This window comes from Dermacentor andersoni, chromosome 1 (assembly GCF_023375885.2).
Source record: "Dermacentor andersoni chromosome 1, qqDerAnde1_hic_scaffold, whole genome shotgun sequence".
In the NCBI taxonomy this organism is placed as follows: domain Eukaryota; kingdom Metazoa; phylum Arthropoda; class Arachnida; order Ixodida; family Ixodidae; genus Dermacentor; species Dermacentor andersoni.
In genome coordinates this window covers 223,770,633-223,776,913 of record NC_092814.1, presented here as the reverse complement: position 1 = coordinate 223,776,913, position 6,281 = coordinate 223,770,633, and the positions used below count along the sequence as shown (strand labels likewise).

The 6,281-nt window shown below is 45.6% G+C and overlaps 1 non-coding gene across 1 annotated transcript; it reads right to left on the bottom strand.

Moving 5' to 3' along the window:
- Positions 1-355: 355 nt before the first annotated feature.
- On the bottom strand, positions 356-545 carry LOC126548668 (U2 spliceosomal RNA). The gene has a single exon (XR_007603009.1). It is a non-coding gene; the product is annotated as a U2 spliceosomal RNA (small nuclear RNA).
- Between the last annotated feature and the right edge of the window lie 5,736 nt (positions 546-6,281).

Genomic DNA, 6,281 nt, shown 5'->3' with positions numbered 1-6,281 from the left:
GATGCATCACTGTGTCGCTTCGACGCCGACAGTGATACCTCTCTAATGCGTTCATTTGCTGCGTGAAATCGTGTTTGAATTATGAGACTGATTTTGAGTTAACGTTACCTTTTTGCGCCACCCTGCTCTCTGCTGTTATGTCTGGGCACAAGTGGCAATTATGAGCACTGGTTGCGAAGTTAGTAGCTTCATCACAATTGAGTAAACCCACAAACTGAATAGAAAGAGGACAGAATAGAAAAGTATTAAACTAGTCAGCATAACATTCACCGACTTTTACAGCGAAGCTATATATGGCTAGGTTCTGGAAAAAGATGTGTGTGTTATCGAGCCGTGTAGATTGAGAATTTCTCCCCATACGTGGCCCGATCCCGAAAATAGTGGAATATCGGGCCGACCCGCAGTGGAGGTCAAGAAGGCTTTAAGCACTCCGCTAACTTGCAACAATAAGTTTAATATCTTAGGTATAAATGCAACCCGTATCAGATATTAAGCTAATAAGAACAGATACTAGACAGTTTTAGTTACACGTACGTAGAGGCTTTGCGTACGTAGAGCTTCTACGTGTGAGCAGTGCGCATGCGTAGAACGTAGCGGGCGCCCACGCGTCTCACGGACGTACGTGAGATTCAATTCTTTGCGTGCGTTTCTTGTGCACGTAGACAGCTTCGCGCGGGAGTTCTGCAAGATCACGAACAAGCGATAGCGGGCCACGCGCGCGCAGACGGCTCGCATCGAAACACGGCGACAGGATTGAATTGGCTACCGCCGTGTTCACATTTCCCGATAGATGGAGCTACGTGGTCCCTCTTGGCGTGCGTCACGTACGTGTAGCTAAAAGCGTTTCAGATGGCGTGCACGTAAGGTACGTAGGCTTTTCACGTTTGCGTACGTGAAGCCTCTACGTACGTGTAACTAAAACTGTCGACTACACTTTTACCCGCGTTCCCACGTTCGCACGTTTTACGTTCGCATCGCCCTCTCTTTGGTGAAATTTTGGTGAAACGATGGGAAGTGATTAATCTCCTTCATGTCGGAAAGGTTTCAAGTGAGGCGTTACACTGAAGTGAATGTGCCGACCCTGAGTCACCGGTCCTCTATCGATCTGACATTCGGCAAGAACGTGGCTAGTGTGCAAGCGCAACCGATTGCAGTATATCACACTGACTAAGAAGAAATGGTCACCATGGTGACGAAGTAAGAAAAATAAAATACGAGAATAACAACGAAGTTATGCGTATGTGTCTTTATTCAGTCAATATAGTTATCACAAAGTAAAGTTTCGCTGGAAATCCTCTTCACAGAGAGGAAGGGCAATGAATTTATTTCTGCATAGAGCAGTTGTCTCATTAAACCTCTCCGCTTCAGCGCTTTCAAGTAAATTATCAAAGTGCTTGATAACGAAACTATAGAACTTCGGATTCGTCAAGGAGCTTAAAGGAACCGCTGTGCCTACTTCAGTCCAAATGCGAAGCTGCTGTTCTCTCCGGGAAGTCAAGGCACTGCGTTGACTGAAGCAAGTTTAGAGAATGTCGCTCTCATGCACAGCCAGATGATTGAAGTGCCCATTCAAGCCGGATATCTATATTGACTTACAATGCGGTGAGGCAACGTTGAGAGAGGTTTGAAGTAGAGGGAAAAACGAAATGGCGGTAAACGTCGACAGGGTATTGACAGTACTTGTGATAAAGACGGAGGTCTGTAATGTATTCAACATTGTATTGCATGCATTCCCCAGGATCATGCTTCAGCTGAACGCCCAGAATAAGCCAAATTTGTACAATAGACATCTTCGCGCAGCAATATTACCTTACTGCATTTAATCTGATTAGCATTCTTAGGGTACTTCACCCCCTTTCGGGGGCTGTCTGAGGATTAATTTATGTCCCTAACCGTTTGCCCACGCGCCAACTGGAGTCACCGGATTTGTGGCACACGGTATGTGCTGCCGTTCATTGAACCGCTTCTTAGGTAACGACCTTACGTCACATATTGAAACTTACGAATTGTAGCCGGCCTGTTCGCAAGACGTATTCATTTGAAATGAATTTCCAGGATGGCACCATTTTTTAGATAATATTTCCCAAAGTGTGGGACAAAATACTTGGGCGTTCTTGTTACTTTTGTGCTTCAATGCATAAAAGAGCGTTTTGTCTAAAAAGAAGGGTAAGTGGAACAACAGTGCATTTTTAGAGTGCATTTGCTGATGCTTTATTATTAAAGCGAACCTTTTTTGCTACCTTCCCGGGCGGGACGTAGAACTGCTGCTGTCTTCTGCTGGGTCTATCCGTATCTCAGTGGCAATATTTGCCGATATGTAGGTTATATGTGCACCTAATGCAAGTAAGAGCAAACGGGCTTATATAACCCCTGTGTGCTCACCGACAAAGTAGTGAGAGTAAGCACACCTCTGTTTTGCGTAATGAAAACCAAAAATTGGTACATAAAACCTGCACAGATAATGTTAGCTCATCATCATCCTCATCATCATCATCATCATCAGCAGCAGCAGCAGCAGCAGCAGCCTGGTTACGCCCACTGCAGGGCAAAGGCCTCTCCCATACATCTCCAACTACCCCTGTCATGTACTAATCGTGGCCTTGTCGTCCCTGCAAAATTCTTAATCTCATCCGCCCACCTAACTTTCTGCCGCCCCCTGTTACGCTTCCCTTCCCTTGGAATACAGTCCGTAACCCTTAATGACCATCGGTTATCTTCCCTCCTCATTACATGTCTTGCCCATGCCCATTTCTTTTTCTTGATTTCAACTAAGATGTCATTAACTCTCGTTTGTTCTCTCACACAATCTGCTCTTTTTTATCCCTTAACGTTACACCCATCATTCTTCTTTCCATAGGTCGTTGCTTCGTCCTCAATTTAAACAGAACCCTTTTCGTAAGCCTCCAGCTTTCTGCCCCGTAGGTGAGTACTGGTAAGACACAGCTATTATACACTTTTCTCTTGAGGGATAATAGCAACCTGCTGTTCATGACCTCAGAATGCCTGCCAAACGCACCCCAGCCCATTCTTATTCTTCTGATTATTTCCGTCTCATGATCCGGATCCGCCGTCACTACCTGCCCTAAGTCGATGTATTCCCTTACCACTTCAAGTGCCTCGCTACCTATCGTAAATTGCTGTTCCCTTCCGAGACTGTTAAACATTACTTTAGTTTTCTGCAGATTGATTTTTTAGACGCACCCTTCTGCTTTGCCTGTCCAGGTCAGTGAGCATGCATTGCAATTGGTCCCCTCAGTTACAAGGCAAGGCAATATCATCAGCGAATCGCAAGTTACTAAGGTATTCTCCATTAACTTTTATCCCCAATTCTTCCCAATCCAGGTCTCTGAATACCTCCTGTAAACACGCTTTGAATAGCATTGGACAGATCGTATCTCCCTGCCTGACGCCTTTCTTTATTGGGATTTTGTTGCTTTCATTATGGAGGACTACGGTGGCTGTGGAGCCGCTATAGATATCTTTCAGTATTTTTACGTACGACTCGTCTACACCCTGATGCCGTAATGCCTCCATGACTGCTGAGGTTTCGACAGAATCAAACGCTTTCTCGTAATCAATGAAAGCTATATATAAGGGTTGGTCATATTCCGCACATTTCTCTATCACCTGATTCATAGTGTGGATATGGTCTATTGTTGAGTAGCCTTTACGGAATCCTGCCTGGTCCTTTGCTTGACAGAAGTCTAAGGTGTTCCTGATTCTATTTGCGATTACCTTACTAAAAAGTTTGTAGGCAACTGACAGTAAGCTGATCGGTCTATAATTTTTCAAGTCTTTGGTGTCCCCTTTCTTATGGATTAGGATTATGTTAGCGTTCTTCCAAGATTCCGCTACGCTCGAGGTCATGAGACATTGCGCATACAGGGTGGCCAGTTTCTCTAGAACAATCTGCCCACCATCCTTCAACAAATCTGCTGTTACCTGATCCTCCCCAGCTGCCTTTCCCCTATGCATAGCTCCCAAGGCTTTCCTCACTTCTTCCGGCGTTACCTGTGGGATTTCGAATTCCTCTAGACTATTCTTTCTTCCATTATCGTCGTGGGTGCCACTGGTACTGTATAACTCTCTATAGAGCTCCTCAGCCACTTGAACTATCTCATCCATGTTAGTAATGATATTGCAGGCTTTGTGTCTTAACGTATACATCTGATTCTTGCCAATTCCTAGTTACTTCTTCACTGCTTTTAGGCTTTCTCCGTTCCTGAAAGCATGTTCAATTCTATCCATATTATACTTCCTTATGTCAGCTGTCTTACGCTTGTTGATTAACTTCGAAAGTTCTGCCAGTTCTATTCTAGCTGTAGGGTTAGAGGCTTTCATACATTTGCGTTTCTTGATCAGATCTTTCGTCTCCTGCGTTAGCTTACTGGTATCCTGTCTAATGGAGTTACCACCGACTTCTATTGCACACTCCTTAATGATGCCCACAAGATTGTCGTTCATTGCTTCAACACTAAGGTCCTCTTCCTGAGTTAAAGCCGAATACCTGTTCTGTAGCTTGATCTGCAATTCCTCTACTTTCCCTCTTACCGCTAACTCTTTGATCGGCTTCTTATGTACCAGATTCTTCCGTTCCCTCCTCAGGTCTAGGCTAATTCGAGTTCTTACCATCCTATGGTCACTGCAGCGCACCTTGCTGAGCACGTCCACATCTTGTATGATGCCAGGGTCAGCGCAGAGTATGAAGTCTATTTCATGTCTAGTCTCGCCGTTCGGGCTCCTCCACGTCCACTTAGGCTATCCCGCTTGCGCAAAAAGGTATTCATTATCCGCATATTATTCTGTTCCGCAAACCCTACTAATAACTCCCCTCTGCTATTCCTAGGGTCTATGCCATATTCCCCCACTGCCTTGTCTCCAGCCTGCTTCTTGCCTACCTTGGCATTGAAGTCGCCCATCAGTATAGTGTATTTTGTTTTCACTCTACCCATCACCGATTCCACGTCTTCATAGAAGCTTTCGACTTCCTGCTCATCATGACTGGATATAGGGGCGTAGACCTGTAGAGCCTTCATTTTGTACCTCTTATTATGTTTCACAACAAGACCTGCCACCCTCTCGTTAATGCTATAGAATTCATGTATGTTACCAGCTATATACTTATTAATCAGGAATACGACTCCTAGTTCTCGTCTCTCCGCTAAGCCACGGTAGCACAGGACGTGCCCGCTTTTTAGCGCTATATATGCTTCTTTTGGCCTCCTAACTTCACTGAGCCCTATTATATCCCATTTACTGCCCTCTAATTTCTCCAATAGCACTGCTAGACTCGCCTCACTAGATAACGTTCTAGCGTTAAACGTTGCCAGGTTCATATTCCAATGGCGGCCTGTCCGGAGCCAGGGATTCTTAGCACCCTCTGTTGGGTCGCAGGTCTGACCGCCGCCGTGGTGGCGGTTGCTTCGCAGCTGCTGGGGACTGAGGGCCGGGGTTTGATTGTTGTGTTCATATAGGAGGTTGTGACCAAGTACTGCACCAGGGTGGCCAATCCTGCTCTGGTGAGGGATTGCGTTACCGGTTCTGGTCACCGGGATCAGGCCACACTCCAGGCCTGTTTATGCAATTTCATCAACACGCGGATTTATTTTTTTAATCCAGTGGAAAATTGCGCGGCAGCTGGATTCGAACCACAGACCTCTTGCACGCGAGGCGGGTATTCTACCTCTAGCCACCGCTGCAAGAACACATTACTTGCATACAACGCCATAGAATGCATACAACGTCGTCATCATCCGCATTAGTATCGCCTGCTGTGACCTCCGACAAATGTGATCTTATGCCAAGCCTCTCAGATTTTGTGTGGCGCACAAGGCCTTGCTCACTGAAACTGCCGAGCTTGAATGTGCGTCATAGCACTGTGCATGAATAACGCGTCCGCCTCCAGGAGATGAGTGATGGTTAGGTTTCTTTTAAGCACCTAAGGCCACTTATTTGGCTACCTTCATTGCGTCTTGCGTATGTTCATATGCAACAACTAATGTGTTACAATCACTTAGATATTACACCTCTTTAATGAAACCGTCTAATATTATGCGCTCTTCTATTAACAGGTCTGTGTGCCTTAGAGGTACACCCATGAGCCGACTGTGTGTATGCGCGCAGTTGGCAGGAAGTAGGCAGAACAAAAAAGTATGGGTCCACTCTTCCCAATAAGAGAGCCAAGAATGTGGTCGCCTACCAATATAGACATAAACACAAGCATAAACATCCCAAAGAAGACTTGAATGAGCACACAGCCATTCAACATGCAGGCAGGGGCC